Below are 18,407 nucleotides of genomic sequence, written 5' to 3'. Positions count from 1 at the left end.
TCCAGCTAACATAACACGACGGGCCGCTATGTTGTAGTAGAGAGGGTGGAACTGAGTCATCCCATCGTTATCGCTCCCCACCGACCGACCGGCGGCAGTGGGCCGTAGTAAATTGTATCAATGTTTTTCTTTACATCAACATTGTTGCGTACTCTCTAGGATGTTTCGCTCTGGCGTGAGAGAATTGCGATTGATGCAGCGGTTTTGTACAGCAGTTCCTACTCAGGTTCAGGACCTTGCAGCTGCAGCCTGCAACCTGCAACATAGTTGCATATTCTCTCACAGTTTCGTTTGCTCGCGGTCAAGTGAGAGGGAGAAAGAGAAATAAACGAAAAAACGATAGAGAGGAGAGAAAGTGTGCAGTTTATGCGCGTGCTCTGTTTATATGCTCTGGATCTGCGATACCGTCGTCTTGTATGCTCGCGTGCCCGAAGCCGCCGTATTCCTGATGGCTGGTCGTTCCGTTCCAGCAAGGCCGAGTCCCTTCAGTCAATCTTCGACGTTCGGTTCGTTAGGTTTAGAACAGCTGAAAGCGAGCTCGAGACACGTAGTGGACATTTCGCGCGCGGTGGTCCTTCGCGGTCTTACCTGGAAAAATTGAAGATATACATGCATTCATACATACATACGGAGGGTTAGTAATTTATTGCAAATTTGGTGTCCTGCGAGGACAAGGGTGTGTGTTTGGAACCTGTACAAAGGATTGTCCGTGTTCGTAAATCACATTGCGCCAGTAGCAAGGAAGGCGAAGCACAGCAACAGGAGCAATCGCGAGCCTTTGGGGCTCCTGTAGTCTGTACATGTGGGGTGGTGGAAAAATCCTCGCAGGCCCGGTCGATACAGCAAAGTAGCGTGCTCCCCCTCGCTCGAGCAGAGGGCGGTTTACTTTTTTGTCGGGTGTATCGTTGTTATTATTTTTTAATTTGCATAAATTAAAGAACCGAGAAAATGATAAAAGTGTAACGGTTTATGGGCACTGCTCACGACAGGACAACGAAAGGAGGAAAATATTTGCGCTCCACAGCCCTCCTGCTCGTCCCGTTTGGAGTAGATTCGGAAGGCATGAATCGATAACGTGCTTGAAAGTGATTCGTGAACGACTTTGCGAGAAATATTGCTCAACCATCTGGTGGTGAAGTTTATGGGAAATTGCGTGAATTAATTTATCGTCAACGCGAGGAAGGAGTGTACAATTTTGAGTGACACGTCCATCGGATTCAATTATATGCAAAAGCCGTCACGAGGGCTCGTGAAATCTGATAGTATCGGTGAAAACATAATCAGCCGTTCCGTTGGCTGGCAGAAGGTGGGAAAAGAAGAAGTCAGTCCAACCATCAGCTCCAGACAGCAAGGCTCGAGTCTAATTTATGTCAATATACATTACACACCCATATAGTATAAATTCCTCTGAGAGTCACTTTGGCAGCGGACGACCTCAAGTGTGTTAATGTGCTTGAAAATTGTTGTTGCTGCTCCCGGTCAGGACGAGTGGCCTCGTGTAATATCAATTATAGTGCCATCGTATTAATTATATCGGCGTTGACCACAAAGTGCACCCAGAAGTCCTACTACGCGCGTTTGTGAGCGTTCTGTTTGACCAGAAGTTACGCGCACATGAATAAATCATTCGACGCTAGTGCACACAAGAAATTTCGCCTTTCGGAACCTCCTGGAGTGTCGTGTGCTCGTTCGGGCGTGCCGCGGTGATGACCCTCTACCGTTGTTGGTTGGTGCGATAAATTGATTCCAAGTGCAAAGCTTCCGTTTTGGCATAATCAGGCCCTAACCCAATCGCATTTGTGCATGTGGTGTGTGCTTAATCATTATTAGATTACGAGAAGCTGCGGTTGACCACAAAATCAGTGACCACGAAACGCGATTGCGACAGGAAAGGGAATTCCCATCAACTCCGTTCGTTGATGAAAGCTTCTCTTCGGGTGTTTCAGTGATAATAATCGGAGCCTACTGGGATTACTCAAGTGCTATCTATCCGCTCAATCGAAGTGGCTCGAGCCCGGTGAAATCAATCAAGTTGACCACGACACTGTGGAAAATAAAATTGTTCGATGAGCTGTGAAGGAATGCTTCAGTGATAAGATTATCTACTTGTAAGATATCATTCTGGAAATTGGAGAAGAGCGCTACCGAGTGTGTTTTGAAGTGATTGAGTGTTGTGAAGATTTCTGATACTGATAGGCCGTGGTTCGACTACGTGATAAGAGGCAGGTTGATGTGTTATTGATTGACTTTTCGGAACCCGACCCACCAATAGCGAAGAAGAGCCAACCCGAACCGAACAAATCACATCACTACTAGGCAAGGTGAGTCTCAGGAGAGGTCTTGGATGTAATTTTCTGGTGATTGTTTACCCAAACATGGAGCGGCACCGATCGCCTCAAGCTCTGTGTTTGCTTCCCCATGACGGACGTGGTTTGGCTCATGGCATGGATGTGTTCTCGAGAAACATTAGGAAGCAAACGATATCGGTAAATATTGACTGACGATATTGCCGCGTTCGCTACACCGAAATACGCCGTCGTCGCCGTGGTGATCAAGATGTTCGGTTTTTCGGCTTATTTGCAATCGATTTCATTCATGGTGGTTCAAGTCGAGAGCGCCGTTGTCGAAGGTTACGTACTGTGCTTGTTTGGGGACCCCGGGAGCGCTACGCTTGATTAGGGCTGGGTAATGATTTGATGAGCTTTCTTTCGTGATCTGTTGGTGACTTCATCATTTGTGTTTACATTTCACGAGTGGCTTTGATTTGAATCTCACAGTGTTTACGCAGTAATTAGTGTTATGACGGGTTGTTCCGTTGGGCTGTTTTCAAAGTTATTGCGAGAGCTGTACGAAGCCGATTTAATTTTTAGATCCACATAGGTTCAATCAATGAGGAACATATATTAAATGGTTGAAGTTTCTCGACATTCCTGTGCATAGAGTCTCATTGTGCTTGCCAAACAATATGGAAATCAAACCCGACGCCTCCGACTTGGCAATGCCGTGCCTGCACTGTCTAGGCCAGTGCTGAAAAATCGTGATGTATGGAAATATTTGCACAATTACTTTCGTCACTCACTCAAACTGACAAAATGATCTTCAAGGGATACCAATCAACGGCGCCGGTGGTGTAGTGGTAAGCGTGATTACCTCTCACCCCAGCAGGCCTGGGTTCAATCCAAGTCGGCGCCGCCGGGATGTTCTGAGGCATAACATCTCTGATCACGCCTTCCTTCGGATGGGAAGTAAAGCCGTTGGTCCTCGCTTCATGAGTTGATGGGTCGATAGGTAGGGTCCAGGTGTGGGAGCTGCCTTCCTGGCACGTCGGTAGCATTGGTGCTCAGCACGGAAAACAAGATCGACGGAAAAAACAAACCAAAGGAAAAAAAAAAAGGGATACCAATTGACAATTGTCAGTGAGGAACATGAGCAGTTTTTGTTAAATGCAAAATTTGTAACGAAATGAAATGAAGCAAATAAATGAATCCCCTGGTCCATGAGTTGATTGTTCCATAAGACTGCCTGCCCAACCAACATTTTTAGCTTTATAAGCCAAGTTTACCAGCGTTACTTAATATAACAATTGCCAGCAACGTCGGTTGGGCGTATCCTATGGCTTACCCTTCCTACTAACAAAATTCCGCCCTTTCCGTGACAGTTATGAGGGGTCGTAGAGTTCTCTGCATCCTCTTAAATAAGTGTCGGACTAATATTCCTCCCCCTTCCCCACCAGATGCAAGGACGTGGCCAGGACAGCTCTGTTCTGTTGGAGGAAGACACATCCTTTATATAAGAGGTAGTAATTAATCTTACCACCTACGACATTGTGCAACCTGGTTTATGCTATGCTATAAGCCAACTTTACCAGTGTTGTGCTGTTAAGTTGCTGAAAAAAGCGGCAGATGTAGCTACAAGCAAAAGCTAGCAACATAATTTTGGAGAGCGTTTCCCAACTTTTTCACAACCGTTATTCAATTTATCAGTCGCACTGAATAACAGCAGCCAATACACGCTAATGTAACTTCTATTCACATACTAATCAAATTTCAACTTGTAGCTGCAAAACAAAGCAAATAAAGTTAATATATTACTCATTTGATGGCTTCTACACAACCTACCACTCTTGCTGAATAATAAAAACATCAGAAGTGCTTTTTCAACAACTAAACAACCTGTACTCAGCTAATAAATTGTGTTAGTGCTATTTTCGAAGCATTTTAACAGTCAAATAGGCTTATTTTTAGACGTGTACAGTTTTACATCTTTTACTCCGATTTTTTACAAAGTTGAATTAACTAGTCGAGAAAACTGATTCATGTGCACTATTATAAAGCCTCTACTCAGCGATCTTGTTGTAGAAGAGCGTGTAGATTTTTTTTACATGTAGATTGTTGGCGTGGCTAAGTTGGCAGTGTAAATGTTTGCCAATGAGGTCGTCTCGAGTTCGATTCCAGTTTCCAGTGCAAAGGTAATAACTTGGTGTTGTGCTTATAGCTTATTTCGATTTATTTGATTCGCATCGAAATAAACTCTAATATTTTATTAAGCTGCCGAGCAACACTATTTCTTAACATTGCCAAGAGCTTTTACGGATGCTTCGTATAGAATTACTGGTGTTTTTAAAGAGTCCGGATTTTTAAGAAGTTGTATCTGGTACCAGCATTTATTGGAATTTTCTGGAGTTATTCAAGCTTTGTGGCAAGTTCTAAAAATTCTGGAAATCTATTCTTAATGTTGTGATTGTGAATATAGTTGAAAATTTTTTAGTTTTCTATTTCATGAGTAGAGTTCTCGCTCAAGTGCATGATAAGCATTTCCTCACTAAAGCTACTTTTGGGTGAATTTTAACATGGTTACATTTTAACCTCTTTTTTCGGCGATAATCTCTCATCTATAATTCGCCAATAAACCTCTCATTTAAAATTCGGCGATTTTTGTCTCCGAAAAATAACGAAAATGTATTTACATCTCTTGTTTGACACTGAAAATTTGCAATACCATAAACAACTGTCATTTTGTGCGTGAGAAATGGCAGATTGTTCTGTACTCTTTTGATCCACTGAAAAATCCAATATCCCGTTGTGTGTGAAGAGCCAATGCCGTCTTCGATTTAATATTGTGTATTGCATTACTACCTGTACTCCTCAAACGTGCGGAATGGTTAATAAAAGTGCGCTTTTAGGTTTTAGTTGTATCATCTTGGTGTCTTCTGCGCAATTTTTCGTCATGAGTCAATGAATAAGTGCGCGGAAGATTCCAAAACGATTTAAGGTGATTCCTTGCAGAGTCCACAAATGACTACCATGCACATGCACTTCCACTTCGAATTTTCAATTACTCACATCTCTTAAATTAATTCCCCATTTGTTTGTGTGTGTGTGTACAATCTAACCCCCACTGTCCGGCAGTGTTATTATGGAAGAAAACTGTAACTATTACCCTTAAATTAAAGCAGGTTTAGACCGAGAGTTCGAAGGTGTTAGCTCTATTACAGCCCGTCGTCGTCTAACGGCAAAAAAAAAGGAACTCGGTGAGCAATTTTGTGATACGGAATTATCACTGAACATAAACCGCGAATTCACGAAATTCACCACACCCAACTGCGAAACACGTTCAGAAGCACTTTTGGTACACTTTCTGGTCCGTGAGAAAAAATCAAACAACGCAGATAGCGACATCTCTTCTGAAGCTTGGAAACATCATGAATTACGTTTTTTTTCTCGATTCGAAAACTTCCCGAAAAACGAGAAAACCACCAATCACACACGTATAACCGTCCGGGAGGCAGAGTGCCAACGCAAATCCGGCAAATGCAGCCGAAAATTATGAAAGTGAACGCACGCACAAAACAGAGAACAAACTTAAAACACAACCGTATCCAAAGGGGTTCGAAACTGCACTCCTTAAATTAATGCCCCATTTCACCTGAAATCGCTACTTCATGTATGCTGCAGTACAGCACACGTGGAGTAACAGTTTCATTGTGGTACGTTTCGGAGCAGCTTACATTTGTGCACTTAAAGTTTCGAAGTGGTTACGAGAAACACCTTAACGTAAAAGTGCATAATGTGCGCAAATAAATTCCAAGCCAACTTGATCTATTTCAACCGGTTCGTCTCCGCACTTTTTGGTGAAATAAGATGATGAAGAAGAAGAATTACAAGAAAAGCATTCTGTCAAATCATAACTTTTGTTTTGGTTCGTAATTACGGATCATTTTTGCTTGGATGGGTAAATTTTACTTGATCGTAGGAAGCAATAAACATATTTAAAAACAATTATAAGAGGTTGCGTTCCTAGTTTGAACCCTGAACGTAACGATTATTAGACCTACGTTGTTACCAATCGCCTATCAATTCTTAAGATATTGGAAACGCTAAAGGCAATCATGAAGCGCACATAGTACGATAACTCGATTCAACCTGCTTTCGCAATGCCGTCTGCTAACATGTAGACCAGTACATTTTCAGGTGTGTGGGAAGAAGTGAAAAATCATTATCGGCAATCAGGATTCACTGAAAAAGAAACGATTTATCGGCTACTTAAACTCTCCGAAAAACAGAAATTGCTGTTGCTTTTCACTGCTGTAAGAATATAATATTCTCTCGCCTCTCACATTCTCAACTGTTTTATCTAGCGGGTGAAAATGACGTTTCTCTTCACAAATAGCTAAAAACTACGATATCTGTTCATAAGTTATGGGAAGTCATAAGAATGTGAGAAATTTAGAAGGTCACTGAAGTTCCGATAGCTCTCGCAGTACCGGGAGTATCGAGAGTATCGGATGTTTCAAAAGAATCACCACCAGAATCTATAAGAATGTTCAATATTTCCGAAACTCTATAAACTGAATAATGCTACGAAAGTATATATTAGAGTGGTACAAAGGAATGATTTTATCCACCTATTGACTTCAAATCAGCTTCTGGTAAATATCAAAAACTTTGAGCTCATTTGGATGCGACTGGCATTGAAGTTTATATGGGAGTTACTATGGGAAATGAGAACTTTTTGCACTCATTGTTCTAGCCCTACGCTGTTATGATCTGTGGAAAATTATCAATCTGTACTATTGTGAAATTTTCTCTAGTGTTTATACACCATCCATCAAAAGTATGGAAACAAGAATTGCAACACTTCTATTGAATATCACATCGATACAATGTTCAATAGACTTGCAATACTTTTTCAATCAATTCCATACTAACGACGGATAGTATATAACTCAAGAAACATTTCTAGTTTTTAAAACACCAGTTCCATGAGTTTTTTTTTGTCGTGGTTTAAGTCGTTTTAATCAATTTTCGCAATTTCAGATGTCTTTTTTTAAGTAATAAAGTTCTCGTAGTGTTGGAATTCATAAAATTTTCGGAAGTTTAAAAAATCTCGTAGATCTTGAAATTTTAGAGACACTGGAGTTGATGATATTCTCGAAATTTTGAAAGGTCGTAGAATTTGATAATTCCAAAATTATCGGGGATTCTGAAAGCTCTCGCAGTCCCGAAAGTATTGAGAGGAGTTTCAAAACCTCTCAGAGATCTAAGAACTTTCGGTACTGCGAGTAATAAGCACACAAACTCACGCAACTGAAAGGATTCCTGAAAGCCCCAGACCTCTCCAAATTTACTTTAGGCATTAAAATAATTTTAGAGATAATCATTATTTGCAAATCACCTGTTACCGATATTCCTGGCGTTCCGGAAAGCTTTTAGAACTCAAATCAGATAAACTTAGATTCTTGGAACATGCAGAACAAAGAGAACTCTCAATGTTTAAGAAACTTATTATTATTATTATTTAGCTTTATTAAGGAGGCTTTCAGCCTTGGGCTGGTTCACCTCCAAGTTTAAGAAACTTTCAGTACTCCAGAAAAGATCTTTCGAAGCAACATAAACTTCTTGAGATTTCTTAAAATCTTGAATATTAAATTCAAACGCATTGAAGGACAGTTAAAAAAATCACGATATTTCGTAGCAACAAAAATTGCTTGAACTTCGGTAAAATTACTCAAGCGCATTAAAGTGACAGATAAAAAAACACGAAAGGAAACATTCCTATCAGATAGACAACTAGGAAGAGCTTAATCAGTATCGTCAAGACATCACCCAAGTAACAATTTTGGTTTTATGAGGGTTCTGGAGACCATGATTTAGACTTTTAGCATGCTTTAAAACCTCGATAATACTTGCAATGTTACTTGGGCATGTTGCTATTTTTGACAATTGTTGAGTTTGTCGCATTCGCACACATCCTACTGCCTTTAATCGCATATCAGTAACGCATAACCCTATCCAATATCAATTGGCATATATTTTCATATTATGTGATAAAACTACGGACTTTGATCATGAACAATGTGAAAACAACATTAAGTCAGTTTGTCCCATTAAACAAAGTAATCGCATATTAGTCTGAATCTTTAATTCAACCGTCCAGAGGCCAAGTTAAAGTTCTGCTTTTTGAATTTCCATATTTTCTCATGTAAGCATCATTGCAATTGTTTTCAACTTGAACAAATTATCAATAAATTAACTAAAAATTTTCAAATATTTTCATGAGACTGGGACTTATGGGACTGATATGTGATTAGGCAGTATAGTTCGGGGAAGGACTTAACTGTTATAGCACGATATAGGCAGTTTGTCGCTAGTTCCTAAAATACTATGAGGCTTAAAATTGATTAGAGCAAAATATTTGGTTACTTAAAATTCTAGTTCTAGTCACATTTTCAAAAGCTCCAAGGTCCACGTCTGCACCCTCTCTCTCTTGCTTGCCATAAAAAAATGATAAATGCTTTCTATCATACAATGTATAATTTACTATGTTCAGTTCATGTTTCCAATACATGCTTGAATAATAGATAAACGTGAGATTTATAAAGTATTTCATAAAACCAGATTGCACACTGCAAAACTTTTGCATGTTCTATTACCTACTCACCATTCTTCTTTTCACAAATCAAGTGTCCGATCAGTTTGCCATTCACATATTTGCACCATCATTTTCTGCATCCCCAGCCATTCATCCGCGCCCCACCTAACCACCATACTTACCAACCTTACCACAAAAGAGATATGTTTACGGCTTTGGAAGTGGAAAGTCGTAAAAAACTTACATTCAAATATGGCCAAATTTATGACAGCCAAAACGACGACTTACTGAGCTCTTGGGAAGAGCTCCACTGCGGCATCCGTATAGGCAAAGGGCGCATGGAGAATCCACAAAGCTAAACAAGTGAAACGCGAGGCTAGGCAACACCAGGAGAAGGTGAAATAAATGTAAAGACAAAAAAGCCAGACAACACCCCAAACCGAATGATGATGTTTAAAGAGATGTTTAAACACGGAATAACAGTGGTCCCACCTCAGAACATCAATCGTAAAACGATCGTCCGGTGCGGAGAAGTCGTTGGCGTTCGTCATAATGAAATTATTCAATTAATTTACGATTTGTTCCTGTGTCTTTCGAGGAAAACGTTCAATCATAACCACGACGACGACGACGATGACGACGTCGACTACTATGATGAGACGTGATGTCGGCAGTGACGTTTAACAGAGGTTTTTGTTTTGTTTATTTCATTTATCGACTCTCAAAAAAAAAAAAAAAAAAAAAAAAAAAACAAAGAGTCAACCAAGATGAAGATGGGAATCATTGCACTTCCTCTGCTGCTGTTGCTTTTGCCTACTATGTACTGTTTTTTCGAGGGGCCATAGAGAAGTTGGTTGGAGCGGAAATTCCTACAATGATTTTACTTTACACACGTGCCACGTGCCTCTTCCGTTTCCAGATGATTAAATGCAGACAATGTGATGGAAAACGAGTGCTTCGAATGTGCGCAATTAATTTTAATTTGAGAGGAACAGGGAAAAATTTCGATGTACAAAACGTTTTATTGAAGTTTTAGTTCTTAGAATATTTGAAAATGATTGGGATATGGAAATTATAACAATGTTGCTTTTTTATGTTTTAAAGTGAAAAGACACTTTAAAAAATGCCAACAATTCGTAATTATTTTCTGTTAAGTAAATTACACGATAAACGACAATTCCACGACCCAGTGAATCTGATCTGAACAACATAAAAAACCACAACTCCAAGCTCAAGGAAATGATTGAACAATTGAGATATCGACCGCCTTGAACCTCGACAACCGTCTAACACGGGCCTGACGATGAATGTGTCTGCTGGGATAGGCGAGGAGGAATAAAGCGGGGGAGCCTCAGCAGAGCAGAAACATAAAAAGAATGAAATTCCTCCCGCAATCATATTGTTTATTCGTGCTCAATTATGCTCTTCCTTTTTTACGTCGCCCTCTCACTTGTCTCTTGAAGATATCTTCCTTCCCACAACAGAAAGATGCCATAAGGCGAGATATGATGATAAAAAAAAAACGGTCTGCCTAAATTCATCTCAGAGTTGTCGATTGTCGCGCGCGGTAGGAAATCTTTATCAATCAAACTGTGGAATACACGACAGACGGCGAATGAAATCTTGTTGTCGTTGAATTTTGATGATGATTATGTGAAGAGATGTGTTTTTGATGCTCACCGGGCTTGGCCACGATGGGAACGATGATTTATGGGTTCAATCCAGTGAAAGGACGGCTTGTCAATAGGAAACAAATTTCAACAGTCGCAGAAACGGCAGCAGCTACCGTGGTGTGATTCATTGATGAGATTTGATATGGTGATTTTAATAAATGAGTAAAAGCGTGGTGTGCGCTGATTTATGTTAGGTTTAGTTATAACGATTTTCTATAATCAGTGTTATTTTTTAATATATCCAGGTTTCCCAATGTAGAAAGCCTCATACCCAAATTATTCAATAAATCTTCTTAAATTGACCAAAATCATCGAATGAAGATAAAATAAAAAGTTTTTGACCCATCCCTAAACTGAAATGCCAATCTTTGACCGTGAAACTAAATATATTGCCCCTAAAACTAATACTGCAAAGATTTCAGAACGCGAGATGCTCACTTTGAACGGATGTGTAATGTATAATGGCTAAAGAAAAACATAGTACCGTACCGTTTTAATGGAAACTTCAATATTTTAATTTATAATTCTTCTTAATGAATTACATAACATGCTGAATAATATGATGCTGTGTGCTGTATCGAGCCGTATTGCTTTACCGTTGAAATATCGTGGTTATTATCACTACGCAGTTCTTCTAGTGCTTCCTCCGCATGTTCAAACCGTTGGATTTGGTGATTTCATATATCGCCGAGAAATTTACATTAAACACCCATCGGAAATCGGAAAGTTGTAATACTATCGCTAACAAACTGAGGATTCCCAAATCCAACATCAATATCGCTAAGACTAGAACTGGACCTAGAATAACGATAAGGTGTTTGTAATGTTTTTTTTTCCTATCTATTGATTAGAAAACACACAAACCCAAATATTTCAGAATCAAGAATCCATTTCAGAAGAAAATTTTCCAAAAAAAAGCCTTCTGAATATGGAAACTTTTGTCACTGGACACTTTAAAATAGACAAACAAAGTAAACAAGGGCTTCTGGTAAAATTGGTTGCACGTGTTTTTGTGTATTTTTAAACAGAAAATGATTTATTTATTGAAAAAATGTTTTAGCAAAATGTTCAAAAATTTCCCCATAAGTTCTTGTTCTATATTTTTTGTTTGTGTCCATTATTTTAAGCAATCTAACAGATTTCATTGTTCATAAGTTTAAAAAAAATCAAAAATTGGTCAAGATTGTTTTAAGATAATTAGGTCTTCAATATATTTTTTATTAATGTTTATCTGAAATATAAAATTATAACTAAATATAAAATATTTAAATATTCTATATTTTATCATGCTTGGCATGCAAAGTTGTACACACCAACTGCTCATTTGTTAATAACTTGTCACTCAGCTGTTGAAATATATTTTTCTTTAAATAAATTGATAAGTTAGGTTCATAGTTTACAATAGACATGCAAAGAGTAGGTAAATCTTAACATTTGAATCAACACCAATGAATTTTGATACTTAAAGTCCGAGATGTGCAGCGAGCATTTTTCACTTCATTTTTACAACGCAAAATCAAATACAATTTATTACTAGAATTAAATTCTACTTCTTTTTACGTATATATAACACGCTTAAACTCTATTCTATCGACTGTTTCAAAAAGAACTATGTTTCATAAACTCTGTGCAAAGTTATTAGCAAATGAGCAGTTCGTGTCAAAAACTGTGTATGCCAAGCATGTATTTTATAAAAAAATATTTCTATAACTTTTTTTCCTTGATTTGTTTTCCGTGCTGACCACAAATGCTACCGACGCCAGCTCCCACACCTGGACCCTACCTATCGACCCATCAACTCATGAACCGGGGACCAACGGCTTTACTTCCCTTCCTCCAAAGGAAGGCGTGATCAGAGATATTATGCCTCAGAACATCCCGGCGGCGCCGATTGGGATTGAACCCAGGTCTGCTGGGGTGAGATGCTATCACGCTTACCACTACACCATCGGCGCCGCTATCTTTTCTTTAAATTTGTCTCAGACTTCATTTCGAATAGCAGTGCCGTTTCCATTACACAATTTTTTGAAAAATCTAAAAGACGCCATTTTGAATATTTGACAAAATTAACATTGTTTGCAGCATACCATTCTAGTACCTCCTTAGAGTAGTGGCAGCTGCCTAGATCTGGCCAAAACATAACGTTGGTCTTGTGTTGCCGAATTAAGGGTGCTTTTTCAGACACTCTTTAATGTAAACATTCGACATCATTGTGTGAGATGTGATGAAAACCTTGGTTTTAAGGCCACAACTGCAGATTACTTGCCAAATCATTAGTTTCCGAGCAAACTTATCAGCAAAAACAAATTTATACCTGGAAGGGATATCCCCACGACCAGTTTCCTGGTAAAATTTTCGTCCGGGGATTTGTTCATAATCCATATGTTTCGTCATCCATTAAAATACAGCCATCAAATTTCGTCAAAACTCGTTCGTATAGTAATCGTGCTCGATTTTTGGCCACTAAATTTTGTTTCAGGGAGTGATTCGGATGTTTACTGGCACAAAAAGACTTATATCTTTCTCTTGAAAGGATGTTATGCATGGTGGAAAAGTTGGAATCGTATTTCTTTGCCAAATCACGTATGGAGACACCTGGGATGCTTTTCACGTACCTCAGCACCTTTCTCCTCAGCTCTTTGTCCCTAGTGCCACTTTTATGATAGATCCGCTGTGCTCTATCAACACTCAGAGTATCCTTGTAACGTTTGATTACAAGACTCACCGTTGACTTTGGGAATTCTAACACTTATGCTATTTTTCAGGCAGACCACGAAGGGTTCTCTAGATGTTTGTGCACAATTAATTTTATTTTCTCAAGTTCCATGATCCGTAATTTTGGGATGCGTCGATCAATCGAGAAATTTTTTCACCGATTTCTTCGTCAATGAAACATCAACAAATGCCTGTCAAACGTTTTTCGTTCCAACCACCAGGGGTGCGGTGGTGTACTAAACCGTGCGTCCAGATTTACTTTGAATCGAGCTTTAGCAGCGAATCGTACCCAAAAAAATTAAAAAAATTATAGAGTTTGTGTGCATAATTTAAGATCCAATATAAGGTGTTCAAGGTTACTAAAATTATCCTGGACACTAAGAAATACCTAATCTGACACGTGACGGAATCCATCTTTGACATAATGGATGAGACGTAAACAAACATGTCATGTAAAATTAAGTGCTCCGAGACTGAAAAGTTCTAAAGTAAGTTTGATTGAGCTGAATTTTGCATCTATTATGACTCAATTTTATGTCAAAATTGACGCTCGTATATGTCAGTCTCAGAGCACCTAAATTTACATTAATTTTTGGGGGCGACCCCGGCGTAGTGGTTCCCTGCCATACCACTCACGCCAAAGTCGCGAGTTCAAATCTCAGCCCCGGACAAGTCACGAATGACCCAAGAGCGTTAAAGTGACTATAATAATAATTATAATAATAATAATAATAATAATAATAATAATAACATTAATTTTTCTAAGTGTGTGGGGTACATATTAAATGATCCACTACAACTGGTTTACTGTCCTTGGCAACAAAACAAGCTGATGCAGACGCCTTGAGTGTAGAGACGCATAATTTACTATGCATTTGTATGTATATTAGATGCTGAGGATAGCAATCAGCAACTGGTTTTAGATGCTGCAGCCAGAAGCAATCGTCTAAGCTTCATACAATCATATAAATCTCCACACCATCCGCATAAAACGATCGGTAACTACTTGGAAGGATCAGTCCAATCTCGTTCATAAAAATTAAGAATAGCAATGGTCCTAAGTTTGGGGCCACCCTTAGCTCAGTCGGTAAAGCCGCAGCTACAAAGCAAGACCATGCTGGAGGTGGCTGGGTTCAATTCCCGGTCCGGTCTAGGAATTTTTCGGGTAGGAAAATTTCTCGACTTCCCTGGGCATAGAAGTATGATTGGACTTGCCACACAATTATACCAATGCAAAAATGGTACAGGCATCGAAAGCTCTCAATTAATAACTGTGGAAGTGCATCTAGAACACTAAGTTGAGAGCACGCAATAAGCTAATATGCGATATGCAATAAGCTTGAAATGCGAAGAAGAATGGTCCTAAGTTCCTGTCTTGAGGAACACCTAAGCTGTTTGCAAAATAGTTCGATTTATCTGATCAGATTCTCATACAGAATTCTCGATTGGTAAGATACGAATTGAACCAACGAACGAACCCTGGAGATACGACGTGATTTTCAAGTTTAGGAAGTAGTATGACGTGGTTATTCTAGCAAAAGAAGCCTCAACATATGTGTACGCAACGTCCATCTGCGCCCTATGAAAGCACGACAACATAATGTAATAAAAGGGGCTAGATGGTCAGAAGAAATGTAATCTTTGCAGGTAGAGAATAATACATTGTTGATGATGATTTTGAATAGCATGAACGAAGGTTTCCAACGCGTTAGGAACTTCCCTTTCTGTAACGAAATATGTAATAGCTCTGATAGTGGTATTTGAGCTCTGCAGAGCTTCTCTTCAGTGTGCAATAAGGGATTCCGTTAGGACCGACAGCATTGGTAATAAAATGACTGATTTTGACTCGCTGAAAACAAAATTGACAAATGCTTGTGACACAATATACCAATTCATGTGCAAATGGTTTACTAAGAAAGCTCTTAATTAACACCTGTGTTGCTTCTTGAAGAATAGTTTAATGTTAAGCTTAAGCATAAGTTTAATGTCTAAACATTTACAGGAATATGTAGGAAAATCATGCTTGTTATGTTATTTGAACAATCATCTAATCAAAATCAGAATGATGGTTCATTTCTACAAATCCACCTGATATTACAATTTGCCTTTCCCAGAAACCTCCAGCAACGATTACTTGCAAACTACACATTAAAGCAACCGAATGATATTTATCGCTAGTGAAACCACAACTCCAGTACCTGGCCGCCGCATTAGATCGTCATAAATCTTAATTACGAGCGTCAATCTTGATCAACATTATCCCACGCCACGTAACGGATATCGTCGGGTTACCATCCCGTCTCTATCGTCATCGTCGGCGGTCCCCGAGAAGAAACAGTAGCACATGGAATAAATCCAGCATCGTTCACCTCACCTCAGCTTCCCGAAGCGAACAACCAAAGGAAAACGCCTCGACAGCGATGTAAACATACCAACTCCCGTGTAAGTGTGTACATATCTCGGTGTGCACATACCCTGCTCAGCGATGTAAGTCACGTGCGGGTCTTAAGAAAAACCACTCTGCTTCCGTTCCGCATTCGGTTTGAATCATTTATGAAATTTTCGTATGTTGCCTTTTTCCATTAGTGCCTGCCAACCAAAGCGAACGGGCGGACGACACAAGTGGCGCCTCGTGTAGGAACTTTTGAACTGTTACCACCAAAAACCACAATCCATTCATCACCCTGCTCTCGGAAAGCCGAGTCAAGCCAAGATCCAGGAGGAAACGGATCCCACAAAACTATTTAACCGTGACCAAAGAGTCCTTCTTCTTTTATTTCTCTCACTACGGTTGCACGGTTGGTAATGGTTGCAGCTTCAACAACTAGTGGGCATGTGGAAGAGGACATCAGAACAGCAAATCCCAAAAGGTTAAGGGTGAAGTGACAATGAACGAAAATGAAAATGTGAACCAGATGTTCAATGTAGTGAATCATTATGAATAATGAATGAGGAACAAGGACTATCTCTTCTGCTGTTGCTGCTGCTTGGGGACCATCCCCGTTTCCGGATGGTGATAGTGCATGGTTGTCGGAGTGGCGCTTGGTAGTTCCGAAAAGGCGAACAGATTCCCCTCCTCCTCCCCTCCCCCGAACAGAAAGCAAAAAAAAACAAACGATGCTCTATCGGACAGCAGCACCACAAATGTCGTCGGTCTTCGTTGGTAAAAACTGAAACGTGAGCACATAAAAAGCACTTAAATTCACCCCGAGAATGCATCCTGCACACGTTCGTTTGGGCGACTATCGGTTTCGGTTCCTCTGCACGGTGCATCGTCAAAGCAGAACAGACATAGAGAGAGAACATCCATTCAACCGTGACGTTACCATGCAAAGGAGAAATAGTCTGCACACACGCTGGAAAAGCCGAATGCAATTTTGAAAATTGAAAAAATAAAACAACGAAAACGAAATCCAAAAACCATAAATTACGGTTTTTACAAGTTCTATACAAGCGTTTTATTTTATTGCACTTTTAAATCGGTTTGTTCGCTGTTGAACATCTTTTGTATTTGCACAACAGTGAAATTGGCAAATCAAGTCGAGGAGAGGGGAACAGAAAACTCTGCACAGTCAAAAGAGACCCTCCGAGAAGGGGTCGTCCGTTTCGTGTAGGACAAATTTCACGCTCCAAATTTGGACGTTTCAACGAGCATTTGAATGTACGCAATGTGCATGCACGTCCTTCTTTTCCTGTGAGTATTTATATGGGTTCATGTAAATGTCACTCGGACAATAAATGCATTTCAAATGTGGATTGTCTGTTTTTTTTGTTTTCTACCAGGAATATTAACAACTGAGCGTACGCGAGTGTTTCATCTGTGATCAGTCAGATACCAATACGAAAATTACGTTATGAAAGTTTTTTTTAGCAAACTTGCACTCTTTCATTGGAGTTGAACCATTACTACATATAGGAAGGATGTGCCAGTCATGGCTTTACGTATAGAACACCATAATACCATAATAGGAACATATAACCACTTCCCTAGATAACTTTTTCTTTGCTTTTCGAGATAATACAGTTTTTCTTAATCTAGCTTAGGGCAACGTGGCATCATTAATATCACAGTATTCATTATTCTATTGATTGGTCTATTGAATGAATTCCCTCTGGAATTTCCGTAGCAGCATTAATTGGTGTAACTGCCCTCAAACGAAGGAACGACTGTTATGCCACCCAAGATTAAATCTACAAAAACAGCAGCACGTGATAGGTATGTTTAATCCACACCTATGACCATGTGGGAAAAAATTGTTGAAATACTGAATTTAAATCTAGTTTTACTCCTAATTTAGTTTTGGCATAATAGCCAAATCTTCATCTATCGGCAGTGTGGAGGTTTCCTTTTAAAGTGGACCAACCGTGCTACTAGGGTTGTACCATTTGACTGGCCCACATTTATATGGGATTTTTTGTTTATATTTTTTTCATCGGGCCAACCCCCAGATTTGTGTCATTAGGTGAGAAAACCACTCTCTGAAAATTTCAGCTCATTCGGATGTAACAAGAGCTGGCGCTTTTGAATTAAAATTTATATGGGGATATTCGCTGAAATGTAAGGAAAAATAACATTCCTATACTCTTTCGTACATAGAAATGGTTCAGAAAACTCGATTAACCTCAGCACACGTATCTTAAACTAAAAGGAACATTCAAAGTGTTTTTATGTTACTTCATACGCGAAGTTAACGATTTTCAGAGTTGGTTGGAAATGCTATCATGAAGCTTTAGTGTGATGATTTATTAGCTAGAGAATGATCTCTTTAAAATCTTTAAAAACCTGTCGCATTAATGGCCCTTCGCTCATTTTCAACTTCTATTCAATTTTCATACTGCCGTACTCTAACGGAACTATCCACCTACCAAAAAAGATCATTCTCCAGCTAATAAATCATCACACTAAAGCTTCATGTTAGCATTTCCAACCATTTCTATAAGGAACAACTTTTCTCAAGACAGCATAACGATTCAAGTTGGTAATATAGAGATATTTATTTTTGAATTTATATGTGCATTTTGTTCATATATTGCAATAAAATACAGGCAGCTTATACAACGTATCAACTAGATTACCACTAAAAGAATAAAAGTTCATATTTTCCACAGGCCAACATCCATACTCGTGTCAGTAGGTGAGCTGTTTGT

At 39.3% G+C, this 18,407-nt stretch overlaps 1 protein-coding gene across 3 annotated transcripts in view; it reads left to right on the top strand.

The window, feature by feature from the left end:
• Positions 1-493: 493 nt before the first annotated feature.
• Ddr (discoidin domain-containing receptor 2) overlaps positions 494-18,407 on the top strand; it is an 819,413-nt gene continuing 801,499 nt past the window's right edge. For all 3 annotated transcript variants that reach the window (XM_065222576.1, XM_065222577.1, XM_065222578.1), the window contains exon 1: positions 494-2,321. The gene's annotated coding sequence lies outside the window, so the exon portion shown is untranslated. The remainder of the gene's footprint in view (positions 2,322-18,407) is intronic.

The sequence above is a fragment of the Ochlerotatus camptorhynchus genome, unplaced genomic scaffold (genome assembly GCF_037179485.1).
Source record: "Ochlerotatus camptorhynchus isolate MF236.1 unplaced genomic scaffold, CSIRO-AGI_Acam_v1.1 ptg000176l, whole genome shotgun sequence".
Taxonomy (NCBI): Eukaryota; Metazoa; Arthropoda; class Insecta; order Diptera; family Culicidae; genus Ochlerotatus; species Ochlerotatus camptorhynchus.
Note: the sequence above shows the minus strand (reverse complement) of the source record. Positions and strands in the feature narration are given on the sequence as shown.